Source organism: Rhipicephalus sanguineus, chromosome 4, assembly GCF_013339695.2.
Source record: "Rhipicephalus sanguineus isolate Rsan-2018 chromosome 4, BIME_Rsan_1.4, whole genome shotgun sequence".
NCBI lineage: Eukaryota > Metazoa > Arthropoda > Arachnida > Ixodida > Ixodidae > Rhipicephalus > Rhipicephalus sanguineus.
Genome location: NC_051179.1, coordinates 146,350,167 through 146,377,536, shown reverse-complemented (window position 1 = coordinate 146,377,536; position 27,370 = coordinate 146,350,167). Strand labels below are relative to the sequence as shown.

Sequence of the window (27,370 nt, the reverse complement as noted above, 5' to 3'; positions counted from 1 at the left end):
GAAAACATCTGGCGTCTTTCGTTGGTTTATTTTATCAATCAACCGCGTTTTGAACAAAATTTTTATTGTTTAATCACGCACAGGAGGAATCTCACCAGGCACTACCTTGGAGGTAAACAATGGCTGCTAATGGGAATGAGAGACAGATGAAGTCGGCTTTTAGCTAACACTTACACTTCTACTTCTACTAACGTTTCCTACTGGAACATGCCAATGGCTGCTAATGGGGAATGAGAGACAGAAGAATTCGGCTTTTAGTTAACGCGCACGCTGCGAATTTTTTATTGTTCAACAACGCACAGGAAAAATCTCCCACCGGCACCACCTTGGAGGTCAAAGCGTAAGACTGGTTACGCACTACGACTACGACTACGAGGGACGAACGGGTGCCGCCTTAAGGAGCTTCGCCCCTAAAATACGCTGCGAATTGGCAAGCATGGAAAGGAAACCTAAAACAGGACCAAACTATGTACATGAAGGATGTGTTAGACATACATGTCGTCTGTCAAAGCAGAAATCCTGATTAACATTCAATGGCATTCCACCTTGTTACGCGAGAGAGTGCTGAAAAGTTCCTCGCTTTGCACAGACAGTGTACAGTGACAGCTTTGAAAGCGCACAGTTAATCAAAGTAATTCCTTCTCAAGCAGATGTCCCTTCTGCATTGTTGATGAACCTTTAATAGTTGCCTAAAGAGAAGCCTTGTTATAAGTCGTCAAAACAGCCCTCAGCAGCATATCTCATAAAAACGTCCTCGTAATGTCTCTTCAAGACATCATTATGACGTCTTCAACCATACGGTAGTTGTAAACGACCAGGTCACGTGGATATGAGCGATGCAGGGCCACTTTGGAACACAAGGCCTGAGTTTGGCAGCCACAACTCGGGACATATATGAGTGTTCATTGCCGACTATTCCAACATTTCTGCACCCACTTCTGTCATGCTCCCAGAAGATTCCCAGAAACTGGGCTGTATATTTCGTAGGTATTCACCTATTTTTAAGAATCGGCTTGTAGACAGCACAGCTTGTTGCCGGATTTTTCGAGATTGTTGGGAGGCCTCTTGCGATTCATGTTCAATAGCAAAATATCATGTCTTAAAACGAGGGAGCCCGCTTTTGAATGAGCTTTAAGGACACGTCCGCCAATGTTTCTCACATTTCAGCGTGAATTTTCTTTGCAAACTTGTTCTGTAGGCCCCGCCACGGTGGTCTAGTGGTTATGGCACTCGACTGCTGACCCGAAGGTCGCGGGATCGAATCCCGGCCGCGGTGGCTGCATTTTCGATGGAGGCGACAATGCTGAGGCCTGTGTACTTATATTTAGGTGCACGTTAAAGAACTACAGGTAGTCAAGATATCCGGAGCCCTCCACTATGGCGTCCCTCATAATCATATTGCGGTTTTGGGACGTTAAACCCCGCGTATCTTACTTTCCCAATTATTTGACAAAGTATCAAGTTTTCATACTGTTTTAGGTGTCTGTTTGATCTCTTAGCGAAAGGTGACGAAGCCACGAATTTCTCAACACCCCCTAGAACGTGCACATACATGGCTGAAGTTGTTTGTCATCTCAGTAGAACAGAGTTACATTAGTTAAATTAATTTATTAGTTAAATGCGCGAGCGATCATCCGCGTTCGGCATCGCGAACCGAGCGACGTGTCCGTTTGGTTCGCCACATCAGTCTGCGGCTGGTCAAGTGCTGTGGGACCAGACAGCTGGTGGTTCCGGGTCCTGCTAGGTTGTGCAGTGCAGCACAGGCTGTACTGACGACAGCAGAACGCTCCGCCAGGTGTTGCAGCCCCATGTCGAAACACGGGAAGCGACGTTTTCACACATCAAAGGCCCTCTCGATGCTGTTTCGAGTGAGGATGTGAGCTGCTTGATACCTACGTAAAAATATGTTGCTCTTTGAACTTACGCTCAATACTCGAGGACGAACGTTACGCTTTCGGATCACAAGGACACCAACTATGGCGGCCAGCGTTCAAATTCTATTGTAATATGGGATATAATCAGTGCACAAAATACAAAAAGCTATACATGTACCATGCTTATTCTAATTGAGGCCTTAAGCACAATAGCTTGGAAATAATTCCGCAAATTTCGTAAAGTAAACCAAACCTAAATGTTTACACACTACTAACCGGCTCTCGGGGCTGTCCGGCGGCGCGTCAGCCGTCGGGGTCATGAGAAAGGAAAGGCACGGGTAGCCAGCACCGCCAAGCAGAAGACCCGGCACTCGCTTGGTCTCATACAATGTTGCCAGATGCCGCCAACTAAACAAGCGAATAATCACCACAAAAGAAGCCTAAAAAATCGGCGGCACTCCTCTGAATAAGCCCAAAACAAGCGGAAGTTACAAAAGTGTTCTCATACTTGAAAATTATTTTGTAGTGTGAAAAAAATACTGCAAACACATATGGAAGGTGAAAGAGTTTATTTATATTACTTTTTTCGTTATTGTTTATTCATTTCACATAATAAAAATAGGCGCTTGAATGACTGAAAACACTGAAGGTTGTTTCTTGCACTTCACGACCGCACACTACACAGTCATAGCCACTGGTCTCCAATACATCTTGATAATCCATGTCATCCAGTTCCGCGGAACCACAGATGTTCTTCGAATTGCACACGCGTGCCGCGGAGCTCATCCCACGTGGTTTTCGAGCCGGAGGCACACACGGGCCTTCTGCTTTATTGTTCACATGTAAACAAGAGAGAAGAATCTTCCCATTCGAAATGACCAACTTCCCGCTTCGCGAGGCTTCACTGAAAGTGACGTCAGAGCCTCGTCTGAGTTTTTCTTCCTCCATGCTGTGGCGCCTTTATAAATATCGCCAGGAGGAAAAAAAGGGCCCAGGAGCGCTAGATGAGTGGTTAGAGGGGGGGGGGGGTCGTATATTTTGACGGAAGCCATGTGTTCGACGACAAATACACGTGCCGGGCACTTAAATCATAATATTTCCTGAAAATGCGCGAGTAAGCCAATAAAAAACGCGACAAGCGACTCTAAGGATTTCCAGGCGACTCAGCCAAAAAAGAAGCCCAAATCCGCTTATAATAAGAGGAACTGGCAACTCTGGTCTCATAGAGAACACGTGCACGACTGTTGTCGAATATACGACTGTCGTGCACGGATCCAGGCCAGCTGGCGACGACGTCGAAGAACTGCAGCTTCGACCCTGCAATGACCTGTTGAAAAAAAATATATATTGCATGTTGTGCTGTTTTTCTGCTGAAACAAACGTAAACTACGTACATCACGCATGTGTGATCTTTCAGTGCAGTAGCATTCACTGTTATTTCTGGCTACAGCCAAACAATTTCAAAGACGTTGCAAGACTTGCATTCGTGTGCCTCTTAAAGCTGTAATCACAGGACGGGCGGGATAACGGACGAGTCGCTTGGCATGTGACGTGATTCGGATCGCTCTGCAGCTAGCATTTATTTAAATTGCAAAAAGCATATATAATGACATTAGTATATAATGTGAATGTTAAATTATTATTCTTTGAAACTATGAAGAAGTAGCAAGTTACCTGAACGTTTATCGAGAAGTAGCCCTTCCGGTTGAGGTACACTTCTCCGTCCGGCCCACCAGGCGTTTTGATACGAATGTGGGTGCAATATATGCACCCTGTCACCCCGGGAAATGTCGCGATGCGGTAGAACCCCACCATCGTATCGCGGAACCCGTCGTCCGAGTTGGGGAACTTCATGACGTCCGGGAACAAGTTCGTGGCGATCAGTCGCGACACACGTTCAATAACGCGGCTCACTGTCGGCTGGGACACAATCACGAGGTCGCCCGCTACTACTTGAAATGTGCCCGCTCCATAGAAGCGCAGCGCAATCAGAAGCTGTGTCACTGGTGGAAGAGGGTGGCCACGGTTGCTGCAGCTCTCCTCAAGGGGCAAGCACTCAAGCCGCTTTTCCACGCTGCTCTTCGTGAAGCGGAAGCGTGCGAGGAATCCGCTGCCCGTGAAATGTTCCGTGTGGTTCAACCGGTCCCTGAAGAGTGGTGTGCGGTATGTCCATGCAGTCCTCTACGTCGCCGAACAGCTCGTCAACGCGGAGCACATATTCGACAAACGAAGCGTAGTCCGCCATGATACTTGACTCTAGGAGCGATTTAAGGTAGCTCCCGCGTTACCTTGACAATCTCAACTGAAACAGTCGAGATTTCCTCAAGTCGAGGTGCGTTTCGAGTGAAGGGCGATTTGTGAATCGGAAAACGGCCCTCAAGGAACGTTTCGAGTGAAGGGTCGAGTCGAGGAGCGTTTGTGAATACGGGGGTCAATACACCACGCGCACCACTTCATGGATACGATTGTTGTGCATACGCTTGTGTGCGCGCGGTGGAAAGAATATTTCTTAGAACGTACGATGCGCATGCGCAATGTTTCCAGTGATGACCGTTACGCGGCGCTGAGAGTGCCGTCGGCCATGCGCTCGCTTGTTCACCCTATCAGTGCTGCTCGCTGTACCTTCTCGTGGTACCTCCAGCATTCCGGCCGGAAGTCCCCCAGGCCCTGCACGACGACCCGACGGCAGGGCATCTCTGTGTTAGATGCGAAGTATCTTATGGCCGAGCTCAATCCGGTGGTGGTGTGCGGCGTGACCACCCTTACTGCGCATGCGCATACCCTCCCCCTCTCGACTTCCCCTCTCCACCTCCCCTCTTTCTTCCCCTCTCCACTTTCCCTCTCCTCCTCCTCCCCGCTGTCCCTCGCCCCTCCCCCTATTCTCTTCCCCTCTCCCCTTTCCCCTCCACTTTCGCTCTCTCCACTCTTCCTCTGAAACGCGGGCTAGACATGTCGAAATTCTCTCCTGCGCAACGCCGCGATGAGCACCAGCGCATGTGCGTCCCATCCCCCTCTCCCTCCTCTCTTACGCTGCCCCCTCTCGCACGCCTGCCGACTGCGTTCCCCGCTCGCCCTGTGAGAATTAACGGCCAGGCTAGAGGGAAGACAAGACGCGCGTAGCGTTCCTCGTCGCGTTCCACGACGCGAGGTCTGTAGCATGCCCAAAAACGCCAACGGAACGCGATCGTGCAAGTGCTCCGGCTTCGCATCGCCTCATGGTCCCCTTTAGCGGGAAATGGTGTAATTTTTCCCGCATCGTTTCAATAATACAGGAAAAGTACTACTGGCCGCGCTATGCGCCGACGTCGCTCGCTACGTAAAGACTTGCCGAGATTGACAGCGACGGAAGACACCGCCGAGTAGGCCAGCCGGACTTATCCAGCTCATCGAGCCACCTCGCCGGAATTCCAGCATATCGGGATGGACTTACTCGGGCCGTTCCCGACGTTGAGTTCTGGAAACGAGTGGATTTCGTAGCTACCCACTATCTCACCCGTTACGCCGAGACGAGGACCCTGCCCAAGAACAGTGCCTCCGAGGTAGCTGAGCTCTTTGTTGAGAACATGGTCCTACGTCAGAGCACCCCAGAAGTCCTCATCACTGACAGAGCTACGGCCTTCACTGTTGAATTAACTCATGCGATATAAAGATACAGCCAAACAAGCCACCGCCAAACCAGAGCCTACCACCCACAGACCAATGGCCTCACCGAGCGTCTTGATAAGACCATCGCCGACACGCAGGCCATGTACGCAGACGTCGAACACAAGACGTGGGATGTCATCACTCCTTACGTCGCCTTCACATACAACACGGGCGTACAAGAAATGACACAAAGGAACAACTTAGTCTACGGAACGAGCCCAGCAACGACGCCCGACGGAATTGTGCCAACTGCCACCGAAGAAGGCAATCTCGACGTCGCCGCCTATTTGCAACGTGCCGAAGAAAGCCGACAGCTCGCCCGCCTGCGCATCAAGAACCAGCAGAGGGTCGGCAGCCGTCTCTGCAATCTTCGACGACGCCGCATGGAATACGAACCCGGTGACCGTGTGTGGGTGTGGACGTCGATACGCTGACGGGGACTTAGCGAGAAGCTTCTTCGGCAACAATTCTGGCGGAACAAGGTTCTTCGACGTCTGGGTGCCCTAGACAACGATGTTTTCCTCGTAGGCATTGCGAACTCTCAACGGTGCCGTGAAGGACCTGACCTCGTCGATGTCGTGAACCTTAAGCCGTTTTATGAGCCTTAAGCCGTCAGTGGAAATGAGAACTGTACTTTATTTCCTTTATTATTGTACTTTCTTTGTCTATCCAGTTCCATCTTCTGTTAAAGCATCGGGACAATGCCTATTCAGAGGGGGTCATTGGCACGCGCGCTCCTTTCCTTCTATGTTTTACGTTACCGGCATATTACACGTATACTGCCTTGCGCTAACCGCACCATAATGTCTGGGAACATTCCGGGTAATTTTAGGGTCATCTGCTGGCTTTGAAGATCATTTGCCGTAGCCACATCTAACAAACATTCTTCTCAATTCACAAGTTCACTTTAATTGCGATTCTAACAAAGGTTTCAGCTATCTGCGAACGCTACACATAACGATGCTAAGCATAACTGCACTCTTTCACACAGTTGCACACACGTGAAATAAATTCGAACTATGTGTACTGCCATTGTATGCACAAAGAAAACATAACGACTGGTTTTGCACCGCCTCCGTGATCAGCCCACCTTTGGCCAAGCTACGATGTCTTATGATGACGGTGTCGGCTTAAATCAAATCAAATCAAAATGAGTTTATTTGGACCAATAGCCTACGTGGCTAGTAGCTGGTCCAATACATAAATGTTAGTAACGCACATGATTGGTCATGAAAAATGATTGGTTTTATACATATGGAAGTTTCAGTCATGTATACAATCTACGTACGGAAGGTGATTAAAATTCATTAGACAAGAAAAAGCGTTTGCAAGAAAGGTTGAAGTTACGCGTAGTTTTTATTTCCAGAGGCACAGTGTTCCAGGTTACAGCTCCGAAGAATTCTAGCAATCGTTCGCCTTAATTGTTGTTACAGGGAGGAAGATTTAAATTTAACTGACTTTGTCTGGTGTTTGCACGCGGGAAGTTGAATATGGTGTTGGGTAGTGGAAAGTTTGTGTACAGTATTTTGTGAACTAGGCAAGTTAACTTATAATTTCTTAGCGCCATAAATGAGAGAATATGAAGATCATTGAATAGGATGCCACTGGGGTAATGAACGGGGGAGAATGTTATTATTCTTAAAGCACGTTTTTGTAACTGGAGTATAGGTCTTAAATAAGTTTTGTATGTTAGGCCCCAGGCCTCACAGCAGTAGCCGAGGTGTGAATGAAACAGAGAAAATTATATGCAACAAAGTAGAGAACTAGGAAAATATTGGCGGGAACGGACGAGTGCATAACAGCTAAAAGCTAGTTTTCTACACATAGCATTGATCTGGTCTCTCCAGTGCAAGTGATGGTCAAAAAGTATTTGAATGAGTCGACCCTATTCAATGAGTCGACCCTATTAGTCCACAGGAGCGAAGAAACGAGACGGCTTAACCAGAATCGACGCCAGCAGGGAACATGAGCCATGACTTCACGTGCCACTGCGAAGCGCCGTCTTCGCAGTATCACTACAGCAGCATTACAGGGTGCTACAACGTCATCATGTGGCGTGACGTCACATGACGTCACGTCATGATTTGTGACGTCATGATGATGTCACAAGTTTTGCGATCTGTGACGTCATCACGTGATGATGATTTCTTGCACCACTCGCGGGACGCTAACGCCGACGGTCAAATTTCGTGTTTACTGAGGCATATGAGGCGTTCGCCTTAATCAAGGTTTGAAGGATGGGAGGGTCAATACCCTGATGCGCACTCGCCGGCGCAAAAGCATAACAAGTCTCAAAAACATTCACATCAGCACAGGGGGAGAGTGCCTGGAGGCCACCTGGAGTGTTGTGCGCAGCAATGAAACACAGGTGCATCCTTAGCTCGAAAACCGATAATAGCGCACTTACTGTCCGTTTGCTTACCCTGACCTCCGGTACTATTGTTGTTGGAAATCCGTTCTCGGGGCGAGGGAAATGCTTTCAAATCGGAACATGCGACAGGTTGCAATGTTCTTTTTTTAGTGCAGCAAATATTCCGCCATCATTTTTGTATAGCATAATAACGTGAGGTATATGAGTGCATAGCGGCGGCAGTAAAGTTGTTTTGATACATCTACAAGGCTCACAGTGCAACGTGACAATTTAGGGCTAAGTATCGAACATACTTTCGTGTCCACCATCTTCAGTTCGTGTCATATCAACGTAAAACTGACTCGCACACCTATACACGAGCCAACGTTACCTTCAGTCACAAGATTCATAGCGAAAGGACGCGTCTTGAGCAGCTACGCATGCCAGATTTATGCTTGTCTTGATTTCGCGTTTCAATCCGTGAGAACAGAAAACGTAAGCAGTGAACTTAGCAATAAAGCGCTGCCATGAAGCGGCTCATATGAGTCCTCTGCGATTTCAAAAATAAATGTTGACATATCCTGCATTACGCATCTTATATTAGCTATAATTTGGCTGCACAACCAAAGCACATATCTTGTTTTTTTATGGAATGCTGCTGTATGTTATTTGAGCACCCCGACGCCCTATATATTGCGCAATTTCGCCCCTCCGTTCCACCCGTTGAATTCGACGACCCGGTCGGAACGGTCTAGCCAGTCTTCATCGTCTTCAGCAGTATCGCCATGGAACACAATCGGTGCATGTGACTTGCTGTAGATAAAGAACAGCGCCGGTGCAACAGCTGCAGGAGGAAACTGCAGTTTGAGGACGTCATCCTGATATGACCGGGTAACGGAGCGCACTCTTGTTTGAGTCCTTGGAGACGATGGTTGATGCGCATGAACACAAGGGTAACCGCTGTCAGACTACTCAACTGAGTTGAGTCAAGGGTGCAGCCATTAAATGGCGTGCCTCCACCAGTACAGTATGTCGCAAAGGTAAGGAATAAAAGCTCGCCGAAAGAGAACAGACTTTTTTAACGATGGCCGACAGTCCGACAACGCGCGCACAATTGCGCTCTTCGTCGTCTTACTTCCGGTTACTGGTCAGCAGCCGTCTCGTCAACATCGTCTCGCCAACCTCAAGCATGACAAAGAACGTGAATGATTTAGATTAAAGATATTGCTGGATGTCCTCTCATTTGCAACCTCGGAGAATCGAATCTAGCGGAATGTCACGATTTGTGTCCAACTTATTGATCGAGAAGGACGCGAGCCGAGGGGCTCGCTTTCTTCTGAAATCCCTATTTCGCTTGCAGAATTTTTGTTCTTGTGAACATGTAAGCACAATTCACATCGGGCATCACGTATGGCGAGATATAGAGCACTGTTGTAAAATGAAAAAAATCACAGCATATCCACGGAATGAATGATGATGAGTGGGCGAAGATACGGAGGTTCATCGGTAAACCGTGCATCTTCCGTGAATTCTGCCCAGTGCATCATCACCGACGTGAGATCGGGCGCGTTTATACTAAAGGTTCGATGAGTTATGACGACTTGCAGCTCACTTTAATTTTACATGTACGCTGTGAATGTTCTTTGTTTAGAAAACCATTGCTTTAGAAAACATCTGGTGTCTTTCGTTAAGCAGCTGCCGTCTTTTCGTTTTGCTTTAGAAACATCTGGCGTTCTTTCGTTTTGCTTTTAGAAAACATCTGGCGTCTTTCGTTGGTTTATTTCATCAATGAACGGCGTTTTGAACAAAATTTTTATTGTTTAATCACGCACAGGAGAAGTCTCACCAGGCACTACCTTGGAGGTAAACAATGGCTGCTAATGGGAATGAGAGGCAGAAGAAGTCGGCTTTTAGCTAACACTTACACTTCTACTTCTACTAACGTTTCCTACTGGAACATACCAATGGCTGCTAATGGGGAATGAGAGACAGAAGAATTCGGCTTTTAGTTAAGGCGCACGCTGCGAATTTTTTATTGTTCAACAACGCACAGGAAAAATCTCCCACCGGCACCACCTTGGAGGTCAAGATCTGGTACTAGCGTTACGACTGGTTACGCACTACGACTACGACATCTACGAGGGACGAACGGGTGCCGCCCTAAGGAGCTTCGCCCCTAAAAGAAAAAGAGAACAGAGACTCTTCAGTAGCATTGCAAGTCCTGACTAAAAGCAAAACCCGCTCTGAGGAACAACAGGTACACATCCTCTGGTTTCCCGCCACGCACCCGTCGACCGCACGGAGGTCAATCTTAAAGAGGTGGCGCACAACGTGGTTCGAGGTCTCACGTTCCAAGCTGCGTCTGTGGTTGAGACCACCCGCAAGAACTCCATTGTGAACAAATGGGAGGGGGCGATAGATTGACCAAATTCAGCGATATTACCTAACACTACAATTCAGCGAAGGGATTACCCGCCGCCCCACCCCAATCTTATCCGGGCCCAGTCCGTTCAAATGAGGCAATTAGAAACAGGCACCTACACTAATCCCGTAGTTATTAAGCACATTTACCGTGATTTGTATACAACCAACTCTTGCAAGTATTGAACCAATAGGGCCACACTAGCGCACGTTCTCTTGGAGTGTCCAGCACTAATTCGCAAAAATAGGTACACAGCCTCCATTGAGGACCTTCGGGCGTGCGTTACCGGACCACGCTGCTCAGCGCAGGACTAGGCCATCAACTCTGGGCGATCCAGCAAGCGAAGGCAGCTGCTGAGAAACACGGTCTCTCGGTTGGCTCCTAGGCGGGAACCCAGCCCGGCAACCTGCAGGAACTGAATAAAGTTATTCACTCACTCACAAAATTGCATGTGCGGGTGGAGGCGAAACTGATGCATGCTATTCATTCGCCATCTGCAGCGCCATTAAGGACTTCATTAAGGACGGCATTAAGGACTCTTGAGTCGCGGTATAATCTAACCACCTGCGATACCGACGGAATCGTTAACAAAACCGATAGCTAACAACCCTGTCGAGACATTTGGAAATGTAAAACACAGTGCTAGAGGAAAGGGAAGAAGAACTGTGCATCATATAAGAGTAGCTCATGTTTATTGAAGAATTATTGACGTTTTAAGGCTCAGCAATACAGACTGCTTCTTGCGGACATCAGAGATACGAGCCTACAACTGACGTTCACTTAGTTGCATTATGCCTGGACTGTAGCCATCATAACTACAGGTTCTCATAATTACTTGAACATAAAGACTTACTGATGTATGACGTTGCACGACAACTACACAGACTGCCATATGTATGTTGGGAGTAAATCTAACGCAATCAACAACACATCTCTTGGCGCCCACCAAGGAGCAATTTATGGCGGGGCGAGATCTTTTAAAATGTTGGGCACTGCCATAACGTGTATAAATACTCATTGATCTTGTACTCGACAATGAAGAAGGGAAACATTACAGCAGATAAATCAAAACGCATTGCAGTCGTCGAAGTGGTGTTCGGACATTAAACGAAACCTAATATTTCGAATTTTTCGGCAGTTTTCAGGCTCATTCCAGGTTTAGATCTGCGAATGTGTGTACCTACTCGTTATTTGCTTTATTCGACAAGTAGTGAAATGTAATCTATGAGTTAGTTGCTGCTTGGCTTATTCGGTATAAACCAAGAGCGCTATGTGGCTTTAGCGGTAAAATGAATGTTTTGCGATAACGCGTACCACATCATGCTCATCCTCTCGTACTTGTGGGTGCCTATCATAGTAGCCTCTTTGTATGGAGTTCTGCTCAGGAATTTTGTTTTCAATGCGAAGCATTTCTTAGTGAACCTTTGACACATTGAGCGTTTCTATCTACGTATCTATCTATCGATCTAGCCGGCTGCATCTGGGTGCTCTCATGATCGCCTCCTTAACTTGGTGTAGACCAAAATTGGCATGGGAGAGTAATATGACTTCACGAATATGACTGTCGGGTCATGACGTGAATAACGTGACAATCGTGTCGCCTACGTCGTGTGAAAACCTTTCCTCTAGACACGTGTGGCACATACCCGTTTGCCACTGACCGCGGTGTACGGGTATGCGCGACATGTGGCTCAGAGTTAATATCCACCCTGGAACGGCGAGAACAGACATTGGTAATTTCAATGCGAGAGCGCTAAAAAAACCGACATCGGCACCTTTGGCCCGACGAATTCAAAGCATAAAAATTAGGATACTAGCAGGAATGAAATCCAAGCATTCTGCGTGGCAATCAGGCATTCTACCGCTGAGCCACGCCAGGTATATAAAAAGGTCTGGAAAAACAGCTTGTGCAGGTGTAATGACGGTGCAACGTGAACTGTGGTTGTGGTGCTCGCTATCTAATTTACAAGAAAGCAGCAGTAAACCTATGATACAGGCGTCATATCAAAGTTTGTGGTTCTATGTAGTGTTGACTCCGCCTTTATAGCAGTCTAATAAACAGACGTTTTTATTCGCATGATTCAGCAAGCTATATTGAAGCATTGCTCGATCCCGGCCGGAATACATTAGCGAATGTTACGTATGATATTCACATGATTGCACCATAAAGTGCGCTTAGTTTCGATAATACTGACGTATGTACTCTAACGTGAGGGCTTATGTTACGTCGCATCATAACGTACCCTTTAAAAGCCAGTGATGCCGACGTGCCTGGTGAGCTCACGATGTGCACAGAGCTAGTACACTTACAGAAACACTTCGATGCACCTCGCAACGTTATGCTCAAAGCCATAAAGTACAGTACAGAAGTACTCGCTAACTGCTTCGCATTAAACCGATTCCCACAACCGGTGGGGACATGCCGAACTTTTTCACACGAAAATGTTTTATGCCGGGGTCCACCAAGCATATCCGTTATGGATATGACGTGATAAAATGAGCGCCAACGGGTGAGAAAGAAGCAAACCAACAAAAAGATCCGCCACTCGGAATCGAACCCACGACCTTACGGTTGCGACGGCAAGCGCCTCACCCGAAACCGACTAAGCTACCTTGGCAGTGGCTGGACACTTTACGAACGCACCTTGTATCTTTTACACATTCTCTGTCGCATGGTGCTATCTGTTGGCGGTGTAGGTAGGTGGGGCGGAGCGGGGTGTTGCCGCTGTCTGTGACAGGTGAAAAGAAGCAATGCGTCATGATCGACACTTACTAGCGCTTACACCGAGATTACGCGCGATATCGGAAGTCGTGGTTAAAGCATCTCGATACCAGCGACAGACACTGGCCGCGCTGGCGTCGCCGAGGCAACCTAGACGCATTTACGTTCTTTGCCTTTCGCTTGCTGTTAGCGTGCGCCGGCTCATCGGAGTAGTGCAGCTTCCACATGCACGAACGGGATTTCTCCTTCGACTGCGAGAGCACCAACTAACAAAACTGCTGCAATACGCGTTGCAGAAAGGACACGATTTCAACGGACGAATGCCGTGCCTTGGTGGAGCGAGACAGAGGCCAGCGGGACGCACGCGCTTGCGGCTCAAGCTACGAACCTCTGCCTCCCGTGTTGGTGAAGCGCAGTGTGAGGGCATGGTTTCTTAGTTTTAATTTAATTTATTTTCGCCCAACTCCACTTTAAATAAGTAAGTTTATGCATGAGCACAGGCGTCGGTTACCCACTACTAGAAGGCGCACACCGTGCCGTTTCTCTCCTTAATTAACGACGTTTTGAAGAAATGCATATCGGGTAGCAGTGTTGATTATGTGCTTGTTGATGTCATCTTTACGCGGGATTCACGATTCGCTGTGTCCAAATATATCTTCAAAACTTCAGCTACCACAGGTTTAATCACGATCATGGGCGTTAGTCGTCGCGATGGAGACATGCCACTATGCGTCGATATGGATACATACACGTCAAACGGTGCTATAGCTGCCAAACACGAATAGAAATTATACAAGGTCTCAATATCACTACACATTAAGCACTACTTCTGTGAAGACACGTTTCACTTTCGTGTTATACCGATTCCTATGACTTTTCTCTTTGCGGCCGGTCGGTCCCTCGTCGGGCATTGGAAAAAGCACGGCTAAGCATTTCGTTTCTCTCGGTTGTTGGCTCACCATATTTGCGCAGAATGCGGCTAATCTAGATAAAGCAGCCGAGGCTTGCTGTGCATTGGGACTTCCTGGAGACAAGGTGAGTACTTGCTGTTAACCCAAATCAAGGTTAGTAAAGGCAGGTTGTGAAACCACGGCATAGGAATAGCTGACACGAATTCTCAGTGACATGATCAAGAATTTTGGTGTTTGTTGACAGAATTCCAGATTGGGAGACTATTCAATTTAACTCAACAAAGTATAGTAGGCAGATTATGAGAAAGCGATCACTGCTGTTACTTACAAAACATACAACGGTTCTTTGAGATTGTCCAATAACAGAGAATTGATATAAAAATATGTAGAAATATGCTAACCGAAGTTTGGAGGAAATTAAGGGAGCTTTGACAACGCTGTTCTCTTTTTCTAGCCGGGCATATTCAAATTTCTAGTTTTTTAGTATGTGGCTTAATACTAGCGGCAACATGTAGTTTGCAGATGGCAATGTTCTGTTCTACAATGCAAATGCTTCAACTAATAACTACTCAGGCCTTCTGAAAGTTAAAATCTGCGTAGGTGTACATTTGCAAGCCTACAACAAGAATATCAAAAAGTGATTCTGGCAGATCCCATGGACAATTAAAACCGATATTATACGAAGCAGTCTACGGGAAGATCGCTTGTTGCAACGGGGTTTTCGATCTCTCAGCTTAACCGCACCGGGAGTGTATTCCCGAGCCCGCCCTGGATTATGAATTGCGCTGCACCCATCTTTTAATGGCGGAGTACTTTGGGGGGCCCGGGCTGTCGTATGCTCTCATCTCGCATCGCCACGCAGGCAAAACCAGCGTAGCGTAGTGATGTGTAGCATAGCCATGTATACCATAGCAAAGAAAGTGTGGAGGTGGGTAGGAGGGAAAAGAGGAGTCGGAAGGCAAAGCATAGCATGGCGTCACGCAAGTAAAACCATGTATGGCACAGATGCATTACATAGCCACGTATAGTAAGTACTATAGCAAGGGGGGGGGGGCGGGAAAAGGAAGTGAGGGTGATGAGAAGTGGTGTGAGGAGGATAGAAATGAGGAGGGGAGAAAGTGAAGCATAGAATAGCCAGCATGGTATATCATAGGCACGTGTATTATAGTATAGCAAGAACTTGGAAAGGGAAGTGAGGAGAGCGCGAACATAGGGGGAGGGTAGAGCATAGTAAAGCCTTGTATAATATATTGTAGCAAGGGGCCGCAGAAGGGAAGTAAGGGTGAGGAGCAGAGATGTAAGTTGAGGAGAGAGAAAAGGAGGAGGGCAGGATAAGTCATGGTATAGGCATGTTGTCGCGTTATCTCGGTAGCGCTTGCAATGTGGGATGGAGTTGGGCGAGAGAGAGACGGGAGAGTGCGTGGTGGCACGGCAAACGCACTTATATCACACACCACGGCAAACCAAAATAACACACACTAAAAATTTACAACAAAATTTAACACGTGCGAAAAAGCGAAGCTATTTCGCAATCACTAACAAAACTCGCAAAGCAATCAAGCTATGCTTAGCTCCCCCTAACTCAAAAGTCTGGCCACTATAGCCTCTCAGTCTGTCGCTGTCCCAATCGAACTTTCTTGCTGTGCGTGGTTTTCACTGACCCGGTTCGATGCCAAAGTCGACGTCCTGTCCCGTCGTCGAAGCTCCTGTCGACGTCTCGTCGCCTTCATCGCCGATGCTTCGTTATTCGTCGAGAACATCGGTCTTACCGGGTTAGGCCTAACTCTTGGCCTCTCCTCAGTGCCACTGGATCAAACTGCCGACGTAGCTTTCCGGGGATTGTCGGTGGCTTGCCGTCTTGTCGAGCTGGGGTAGTGCCGCAGATGCCCTGAGAACTGCAGTGGTGAGGCCGCCGCAAGCCGAGGAAGCCTCGCTCGGTTGACACCAAGGTCGACGGCCACCCTCCTGAGCCTCTCGTGCCGCTGCCTCCAAAACTGGGCCCCTGCTGTCCTCCACCTTGCTCTCCTCCAACTCCACCAAACAATGATAGCTTCTTGTCCTGGGGTCTCTCACCTGAGCTCGAGTGGCGTCGACCGCGCCATTCCCCTGCCAATGGCGAGCGCGGACGCGGCGGGAGTGCACGCCATCGGGGAATTGCCGTGCCCCACACACCATCGTCACATTCCCCTTTACGGCACGCACCGCGTTCCCCTTTACTCAGGACACATGTGTACAGTATAGCAAGGGGTGGAAAAGAATAGCGAGGGTGAGAAGGAGGAAAAGGAGGGCGGGAAGGGTAAATCATAGCAGGCCACGTGTAGTGCGGTATGCCAAAGGGAAGGGTGGGTGATAAGTGGGTTGATAGTGAGCAACAGAGAAAGGAGGCTTAATATTAAAAAATGTTTTTGTTTAACATCCCAAAACAACGATATGATTATGAGGGCCACCGTAGAGGGCTCCGGAACCTTGGCCCACCTGGAGACTTTAACGTGCTCCTAAATTTAAGTGGCCTCAAGAATTTTCGCTTCCACCGAAAGAAAGGAGGGGTGGAAGCTAGAAAATAGCATACCCGTATATAGAACAGTATAGTTTAGCAAGGAGGCGCGAAAGTGAAGAGGAGATATGAGGAAGGAAAGGAGGAGAGGGAGGGTAGAACATTGTATAGCGGTTTCTATTATAGTATAGCAAGGGGAGAATAAAGGGAAGTGATGGCAGGAATGAAGGAAAGGCGGAATTGAAGGCGCTGCTGCATCGGAAATGAAGGTTTCCTTTCCCGCCATGGACGCCGAGCAAGCTGCATTTTTGGAACGCCAGCGCGCTCTTGTCCGTGAATGCGAGCGTCGCTGAAGGGCAGGCAAATCACTGCTACGCACTGCCTACGGCTTTCATGTTGAGCGCAACTGCATACATTTTTCAGTCATACTTGTCTTCATTGAAAGACCGAACACCTGCTCCTCTCTTGGTGTATTTTGCTGAGAATTGATAAGAGCGAATAGATTCACAGAAAAAACGTCAGGCCTGCGCTGAAACCGCAGCACAGTCACAGCGAAAGCTGGAAGAGCGGCGTTTCTAGAGCCCGTTGTAAGCTCTCTTGGGACTACAAGTGCACTAGAAAGGTGCCCACTACACCATAAATCACAACTTTTGTGAAGTTGGGAAGCACCTACTAAGCCATTATTCGTCATTCTGCGGAGAAGCGAGGCACCAGCTACACGTCTGTAAGGCATTATGTGCACTTTGTTGACGCGACGACTGATAACGATGAAGAATTATGGCTCAGCCCTTTGTAATGGGTTGGAAGCTTTAAACGGCCCACCAGTTATGTAACTTGCATTGGGTGACGCCTGGTCGCTATGTCCCTCTCCACCATACTGTATAACATACGATGACGTGGGAGAGAGACGCGAGGGGGGGGGGGGGGGAGAACTTTACTGAGACCCCGAGGAAATGGATCATGCGCTTATGGGCTTCCTTGTCAACCAATACAAGTGCACTTGCGAGGAACCCACTACGTTAGAAATCATTGTAATTTTACTGAGACCACGAGGAAATGGATCATGCGCTTATGGCTTCCTTGGCAACCAATACAAGTGCACTTGCGAGGAACCCACTACGCTATAAATCATTGTAATTTTTTAGAAGTAGGGCAGCAGGCACTGTGCCATTTTTTGTCATTCTACGGAGAACGTTGGTACCTGCTAAACGTATGTAAGGCATTATGCGCACTATGTTGATGCTGTGCCTGATGACGTTGAAGAATTCTGGCAGAGCTCTTTGTAATGGGTTGGAAGCATTCAACAACCTACTAGTTGCGCAATTTGCATTGTGTGACGCCTGGTTGCAGAATTCGCGTCGTGCGACGCTTGGTGCTTATTTTACACTTCTACCACGCTACATTGCATATGCTAATGCGGTTCCTTCTCGACATGAAGCCTGTATAGGACCTTTTTGCAAAGCAGTTTCAAGCACCGGCATGGCTCAGTGGTTGAATACTGGGCTCCCACGCAGAGGGCCCAGGTTCGAGCCTCGTTCCGTCCTGGAAATTTTTTCTTATTTGTTTTTTTTTTATTTCGAGCGATACTGGTTACGGACACCGGCGGCGGCAGCGGCGGCGGACAACTACGGCGCCCAAAACGGCCAGTGAAATGATGTCATACAGCTTTCGCTGTAAAAAAGAGGCACATTACATGCGACCAATTGTTTTGAAGAGATAACGCCTCTGGCTCGAGCCTGCATTCTGGCGAGGAGGCGCCTTCGACAGAGTGCAGAAAAGCACCGTCATCGTAGTGTTCACTCCAGCCAGAGACATACGTTCTTCGGGTATTACTGAAGTGAAATGATTTGAGGCTTACCTGTCTAGACTGATTACAGGTTAATCTCAAGTTTCCTGTTCTTCATATAAACCATAGCCAGTCAGGCTATGAAACTAAAAGTGGTTTTCTAGGTCTTGCACTGCAGCTTGAAAGTGACAATACAAAAACGGCGATGCCTATTTTGTATAGCCGAAATGTGATTACGTGAATCATTGGGCACTGTTATCTGAAATCATATTGTAGATCGAGTATGTGATACTGCTGCAACCGCCATCTCCACCAAACTCTGACGGCAATTGCGACTACACGGCAGAGACAGAAGCCATGAAATATTTAGGATAAATATTTATTTACAGTGATTACAAGGAACTGTGCCACAAAACGGCTGACAAATTTCACGCCGCATGCCACCTTCTTTTCTCGCAGCAAGCTAATCCCCTCATGCACACTGTCTTGTTATACGAAGAAACGTAAAGGAGGAACGCGTTCGTATCAATCGAACTGTGAACAATACTAATCTCATGGTTTTCTCAAATTTCTGCTGCGGATAAAAATGCCTCACTCGGAAATTAGGTAATTCCAGGGCATCTTACTGCCCCCATTTTATGCTTATGTGCTGCATTTAAGAAATGCATAGCCTATCATAGGCTCTCGTGCATATTGCCAGCACTCAATAGCAAAAAAGAGAGCTTAACAAGCTTTTGGAGTCATGTGTTTCACCATTATGATTACAAATTGAATAATCTGGAAAACATCGCCGTACACGCTTGCGTACGCACGGCATTCACGTTCTCGTAGATTCGCGAAAACTCTCGATAAATAAAAGTAGCTGTAGCAGGAACATTTTTATAACTCTTTATAATAATAATAATAATAATAATAATAATAATAATAATAATAATAATAATAATAATAATATCAATACCCCGCACCTCCACCACTTATAAGGAACCGCTTTATTCGAGTCGAGCGCGAGCTGACACACACTGATGATGATATCTACAGATGAGGAAGTTGTACAAATGATGATGATATGTCCAGTTGACAAAGAAGAATCAGTGACTGCGCTCACACTATTAATAATAATAATCAATCAAACGTTTATTTAATGTGCCCAGGAACAACCGTAAGGTCTTTGTACTGGCGCACACAAAAAAAAACAAAAAACAAAGGAAACATTCATAATAAAATATCAGGGATAAAAACGTTACAAAATTGCACATATACAACTATGCGCAGGCAGAAAAAAAATATCAACAGTGTACAAGGCTATGTAAGTACAGTGCAAAGCTCGGAGCAGAACAACGACTGGGAGCTGTGAAAAACATCGAGCTCCATAAAGTAAGCATTGTAAAGACGTTGTATCCTGCCAATGGTCGAATGTTCACAGAGGCAGGCGGTTACATGAAAAGGTCTATTTTCTCTGGACAGCTTACGTGGAATTCGGAAATTAAGACAGTTAAGCAGTACAGGGCAGGATATGATACCATGCACAAGCTTGTAAAGAAATAACAGATCAGCGCGATTTCGTCAGCAGCAAAGTGATGGCAATGATAATAATCCAGCAGCGTTAGAACGAGATCCAGAGTCATTTCTAGCGAAACGATGGTTGTAAATGCTTAGGAATTTTTTCTGGACTCGCTCAATGGCGTTGCTGCTGGAATTAGGAACGCCATTCCAGATCACAGATGCATACTCTAGTTGAGGAAGACATAGCGCGGTGTACAATTTTCGGAAGGGCACAGGAGAGCGGAATTCTCTAGACATTCTGCAAACACAGCCTAGGGTGCGAAGACCCCGCGAAGCAACACGCTTAGCGTGAGCAGAAAAGTGTAAGGTGCTATCAAAAAGAACACCTAGATCATTGATCTCACATACCTTACACAACGATACAGAATTGACAGAATATAAAAATGGCACACTAGATATTTTTCGAGTGAAACTCATTACCTTGGTTTTTGAAATATTTAGGGAGAGGTTATTGCTCTTGCACCATTCAGAAAAAGAACACAAATCAGATTGCAGCAAGCGACAATCGATAACTGAATGAATTTCCTTAAATATCTTTATGTCATCGGCATACAAAAGGAAAGAAGAATTGCGAATGACAGAAGGAACATCATTAACATAAATTAAAAAGAGGAGTGGGCCCAGTACCGACCCTTGAGGAACCCCACTAGTAGCTTTATACAAAGAGGACGTTTGGCCATTAACGGCAACGTAACATAATCTATCAAGAAGATAGCTATGGAGGAGATTCACAATTGAAGAATCAACATCAAAGTGTGCAAGTTTATCCACAAGCAGCGAATGGCTGACAACATCAAAAGCTTTGCTAAGGTCACAGTAAATAGTGTCAACCTGTCCTCTCTGCGAAATAGGCGTGGAGACTTGCATCATGAAACTGGCAAGATTAGTGACAGTTGAGCGGCCAGCGAGAAACCCATGCTGATTCACAATCAATGAATTTTTTACATCAAAAGACAATATTTTGTGAAGAGCAAGCTCAAAGATTTTGGATGCGGCACAAAGAAGGGAAATAGGGCGGTAGTTCGAGACGTCACTTTTACAGCCAGACTTAAACACTGGGAAAACACGAGTAGTTTTCCACATGCTAGGAAACGTTGAAGCATGCAGACACTTATTAAATATGGTAGTCAATACTGGGACAAGTATACTGCCATAGGCTTTTAGTATGGCAGAGGGGATGCCATCTGGGCCAGCTGAAAAGGATGGTTTCAAGCGCTTAATGAATTCTGAAATGGAATCTTCATCTAGCGACACAGCATCAGCTGCGCCAACTGCCTTAACCTGTCGACCGTTACTAGCTACAGAGGCTGGAGACTTATGGACAGATGAAAAATGCATGGCAAAACAGTCAGCAACGGCTTGAACTTCTACTCTTTTTGGGTCGAGTATCCTGAAGGACTCGCCACTTTTGCTCGACCGTTTGCGCACATACTTCCAAAACTCAGCCGGCCTGTCAGACGCGCTTTTTTCTAAAAATGAAATATATAGACTGTGATCCCGTTTATAAAGGCGTTTACAAAGAGTACGAAAACGACAGAATTCTTCCTTCAAATGAGTTGATGCAGAAGGTTTATACTTTCTGTGTGCACGATCTTTATGTTTCAGTGCACTTATAAGTTCTGATGAGAACCAGGAGGGATATTTACAATGATGAGGTGTATACTGGGGAATGAACTTGCGCATGCTGGTCAAGATAAGCTCCGTAAACTGATCGACTTGATCATCAACATTGGGTTTGTCAGTTACCAGTGACCAATCTGTGGTGGACAAGTCATGGTACAAGCCAACGTAGTCACCTCGCTTGAAGCTGGCAAGATTAGTGACAGTTGAGCGGCCAGCGAGAAACCCATGCTGATTCACAATCAATGAATTTTTTACATCAAAAGACAATATTTTGTGAAGAGCAAGCTCAAAGATTTTGGATGCGGCACAAAGAAGGGAAATCTGGGCGTTTTGTCGATTTTTCTGGGAAAGCTTGGTTTTTCTGGTGAAATAGAGAGTGTTAGTTTGAGTGGTGGGTGAAATTTGTCAGGACGAACAAGAGAGATGTGAGAGAGTGATACTTCGATAGGTTGATTATTAGAAATACACAGATCTAAGACGTTACCACAGGAATTGGCAATACTATTGTGCTGCTGTAGGGAATTAAAAGCGAGAAAATCTCACAATACGCTGCATTTGTTCTTTAAAAAATGATGATAATGAGAAAATTTAAGTGTGGTCCAGTCAATTCCTGGTGTGTTAAAGTCGCCAAGTACAAGAATTTTGTGCTTCTTATGTGAAATTATCACATTTTCAATAGAAGAGACGATCTGATTAAAAGCAATTGGTGAAACGCTAGGCGATACATAGAAACATCCAATCAACAATTTTTCACAGTGCTCAAGACTAATTTCGATCCAAATTGATTCAGAAATTGTTTCTATGTCCTTGCGTCTAACAGATCTTAGAGAACTGTCTATAGCCATCAATACACCACCACCTTTTTGTTTAGTTGCACAGAAGTCCCGATCACTGCGGAAGGTGGTGTAGTTCGACGGAAGATAGTCACAGGAAGGAATTTCACTGCACAGCCAGGTTTCAGAAATCGCAATAAGGTCAAAAGTAGACGAAACAACATTAGCAAAGAATTCGCGCGTCTTAGTGCGAAGACCACGAGCGTTCTGATAATATATATGCAAATTGCACGGCACCGTTGCTTACGGATGCGCACTCTGAGGGATGGAGCATGTCGTCGTGGAGAATCCCACGGAATGGTTTGAAAATGCAACCGCACGGCCACATTGACGGGTCATTCAGACGTTTCGATGTATCTTCGTCAACTGTAACGCAGAACGAGGAGTAAGAAGGATATTTCGTTTTGAGCCGCCAGCAGGAAATGGCAGAAAGGTCAACAGACTCAATGTGTTTCTTGAGGTCAGCAGATGTAGTGTCAGGGCTCAACTTGGACACAAATATAGCCCACTGCCGCTGGGGTCGTTGGGGGATTTGAGCCACTAACAAAGTGGACGAGTCTATGGCTCCAGTAGACACATGTGTTTTTCTTTTCGTTTCCTTTCTGGCACTCACTGTGACATTGGCCGAAGAGGTTTCCGCACGATCCACAACGCGGAGCTTCAAATCACGCTGAAAACCTGGTGGTGGGGTAAAAGATGGGAGCGTTTCGGTGTTATGAGTCGTATCAGAGGTCGCAGGTGTGTCGGAGTTCACGGAAGACTTTGCCGTTGTAGACGTTGGAGATGTTGGAGAATTTGCAGCCGTTGGAGACTTTGCAGCGGTTGCAGACTTTGCAGGACGTTCCCCTAGCTTGGGGGTGACGCAGCGTGTCAGCTCATCGCGCTGAAAACGAACCTCACCACGAAGGGAGGCGACGATACGGACCTGCTGCTCAGCCACAATATTAATAATAATAATAATAATAATAATAATAATAATAATAATAATAATAATAATAATAATAAATAACAATATCAATAATAGCCGTAGTGTATTTCGACACCTCATGTTACTGGTGCTGTTAGTATCTCAATTATAAGGCAGTCTTCATCGTCCGCATTATGTATGGCGTAGCTACCACGTTGAACTTCGCGCAAGTAACGCAGCTATTTATGTTTAGCTTGTCTTCATATTTTCGGGACAAGAAACGTTATGTGGGTGAGTAATGCAAAATGTGGTATATCATAAGCATGAAATGCTGTGACCGAAAGATGATGGTCCACACAACATTGTTTTGCTTGCTTTAGCGCAGCCTACGTTCCGACGCTCCGACGAGTGCAATTTAATGTGACAGAGCTAACAAAGTCTGCTAAACGTAGTGAAGAAGCTACGGTAGCTATTGCATTATCAAAAATGATGTCTATTGTATCTACAGCAAGTGGATGTCTGTTCCGATCTACACACGTGTGAGGCGTTGACACACAGAGAAACTAGTTTTTCGGACCGAGGTGTATGCGACAAGGGTCATCACACCGGGCTTCATAATGCGATCAAAACGACACGCATTGTAATGTGAAAGCTGTTAAAAATGTTCAACATTGGATCTCACAGAAGGGAATGTGAAAGTGGAATAGCATTCGATTTTCACGATATATTCGTCACAGATTTCTTACAGTTACAAAATATAAAAAGAAATGAGAAATAGGAGTAACAAATAGACCGGCATGTTTTAATGAAATTTGGAATCCCACAAAACAGCCTCAGTGGAAAACTGCGCGCGAAAATCTGTGTGTGAATAGCGCAGGGCGAAAAACGAAAACGCGGTGCGCAGAAAAATAAATAGCATCTGTTACAAAGCAGTTCTTACACGTCTGATGTTCGTGGAGTACCTAGCAACCGGGGGGAGGCTATCGTGCGAGCAAATGTGTGATGTTGATGGTCTAGGACACATTAATGAGTACAATGAAGAACGCACGGGCACGTCTAAGGATAGAACTGGGGAGCAAGAGACCGCCCCTGAGACGGGAAACGTGTAATGCGTATGTCTCAACGACTATTCTGTTAAGCGGAATCACACGCTTAAACTGCTGGTGGCAAGTTGCGACATTACGTTTGCGAAGCCGGAAGCACATTGCAGTTGGTAGGAACACCTCGTGCCAACCAAAGCAACGGCGCTCGTCTTATACCTCACTTGGAGGTTTTTACGTCAATTGGCAAAACTTCAGACACAAGACTTTTATAGCGAAGGCTTGAAGGCAGCGAGGTAAGAGTTGCTGCGAACGGCGAATGCATCGTGATAGGCTCGTCGCCGAGCCAACCGCGATGTTCGCTCAAGAGAGGCCGAAGCTAAGCGCCAACAAAAGGGAGACTTAAACAGAAGTACGATATAGCCTGATGCAGGACGGGCATAAGCTTCGCCACTTCGGCAGTGTTCGCCAAGTGGAGCTGGCTGGATATTTTTATGTATATAATCGCAGCGTCTATGTTGATGCTGTAATAGGCCTTTGAGCACTCTGTACAACAACCTTACCCTGTTCTTCGCATTTTTGTTTGTTGTTTCAACACAAGCGCAATAAATTTCGCATGTCGCATACGGCAGGATGTAGAGCAGAGTCGCCGAAATAAAAACTGAGCCTACAAAGCAGCATGCGCGCGTACAGCCGATTAAATATTACCGTGGCTTCAGTCACCAGCGCTGTATCGTCCATAAATACCTGCGTAGGGTTATATTTCAAGCATCTGCGATGCCGGCTGACTCGTAAACGAAAGGCAAAAGCTAACAACCTACGCCGAGCCGATTGCAACTCTGCAACGCGCTCGCCGAGAGGAGAGGGTAGCACTATAGCACTTTATATAACAGCAGTCGCCAGAAATGCCTCTACGCACTAAGTAAATGCGCACTGGTTTCTGCACACATAACTAAAACGCATCTACGACTAACGTGCACTTGACCACACCATGCCTGACTTAAAAGGAAAAGTGGCCATCATAACTGGTATGTTCTCATAATGACTTGAGCATAAGAAATTACTTACGCATCACAATAGATGATAGCTGCGCAGTCTGCCGAGTGTACATTGCGGGAAATCTAATGGTAACGAAAGCACACAAGACATTCTTTGACACCCTTTACTAAACAAGTCATGGTCTGGTAATACGTTTTAAAAATCTCGCGCATTGCTATACGACCTATCAATATCCATTTATCTAGCTCACAATCAAAACTGGAGAAGCGCGTGGACATTTCAGCCATTGATAAAGCAATCGCAGTCTTATGTCTATCCTGACACAAATTTTTAACTATTTTGATCGTTCGAGTAACAGTCAGTTATGAACAAAGCATAAGATTTCAAATGTTTGTAGTTTTCGGGCATATTGACGATTTAGATCCCCGTAGATGTATACGTATTAACTGTTGGCTTGATTATAAACATATTGTAGCGTTGTCTAAGCGTAGCTTTCACCAAAAAAAAAGAATACGTATCCTATACGAGAACGCCCACAAGCTGATACGTATCTCTCATAGCCGCCTTGCTGTTTGGAGTTCTGTCCGGCATTTCTGTTTCTCACGCTATGCTCTCTCTTTGCGTCCCATAGGTGCCTCGGCAGGAATTGGTGAAAGCACGGCAAAGCATTTTGCCTCCCTCGGTTGCTGGCTCACTCTGTTTGCACGGAACGCAGATAATCTAGAAAAGGCAGCAGAGGCTTGCTGCGCATTGGGCCTTCCTCGAGACAAGGCAAGTACTTTTTGGCGCCCAAATCAAAGTTTCCGAGGCCACGGGGCGAAACGGAGAAATAACAGTAGTAGACACCAATTCTCAGCAATACGAATGCAAGTTTTTTTTCCTCTTAGCAAAACCATGATTTGTGACCTTTAGGTAAAGAAAATGTGGATTATGAAAAGATTACAGTTGTTCTTTATAAAGTGTACAACGATTCTTCGGGAAGTTCGCATAGCCGACAGTTTACTTATAAACACGGAAATACAGAAAAGTGGCTATTAAAGTGGGAAAGTAACGAAAGAGGTTTTCCAATTGCTGTTCGCCCTTCGAGGCAACATATATTCTAAATGGTAGTCCGTTGAGTGTGAGGTGTAATACAAAGCTATCGGCAACCCACAACTCTCAGTTGCCAGTGTACTGTTCTGCAATATAAGGGTACCATAAAAGATCTGCAGAGGACTTTGAAAAAGAAAAAAAAATGATTAGGCGCACGCCACTACGCCTTCACTAACAACACAAGCAAATAAGTTTTGCCGGAAGGGCGAGGCATTTAGTACGATGGCTACGCATTCCAATAGTATCCTCTTCGCTACACGCGTCCACGTTCGTGGATATGACTTCTTGAAGGGCCAGTAAACAAACTCCTGCTTTTTAACATCTCCCAAACATCTTGACAATTCATGCAGAGAGCCGCGAGGACCATATTTTGCAAATAATATAGCACTGCGCGCCCCGAGAACGTTCCATATCGAAAAAGTTGGCCGCGTATCTGCGTGCTTCGTTTGCAAATGTCGTCGAAAGACGATAGTCTTTTGCCGGCCACGCTACACGAGACCTCCTCCTCTATGTTGAACCGCCGCATCTGGCTCGTAGCGTCGCATTTTCAGCGCAGCCTAAGAAACATTAGGGTCTTTAGAATTACTCATCTTCGTCTTTTCTAGAAAAGGAACAAACCACCTTATACTTATGTATTGATGTTGCGCCTCAGATATGTGTAACATTTGCTTTTTGATCGACCATGTTCATATATACGAATGGCCATACCTGTTAAAGATGGCTGGGCGTTCCGCAAGTGGTTAAACATTGGCCGCGTGGCTGAATCGGGTGACAGACAGACAAACAGAAAGATGGAAAGACCAACATTTCTGCGTTTAAGTTCCCCAAGAAAGACTATCGCCCTTAAAAAAAATTCCCGCACCCCTCTCCAGCGCTTGTCCAATCCTCCTCGAACACGAGCTGCCGTAATCTTGCCCATGGGCAAGATCACGTTGCACCGACTTCGTCCATTGGTCCGCTGCACTATGAAACAGCGAGTTGGCCCGGCGGTGATGCGGTTCTGGCCGGGCATTTACCGCGCTTCTTCACAGCGCCGCTACACTCTAAAAACTGAAACTCCTGCAGTGAGAGTTAAAGAGCTGTGTTACTCTCGCAGATCTCATTATACT

At 46.3% G+C, this 27,370-nt stretch overlaps 1 pseudogene; it reads right to left on the bottom strand.

The window, feature by feature from the left end:
• Window positions 1–1,630: 1,630 nt before the first annotated feature.
• On the bottom strand, window positions 1,631–4,119 carry LOC119391695 (putative nuclease HARBI1; annotated as a pseudogene).
• Window positions 4,120–27,370: the final 23,251 nt, after the last annotated feature.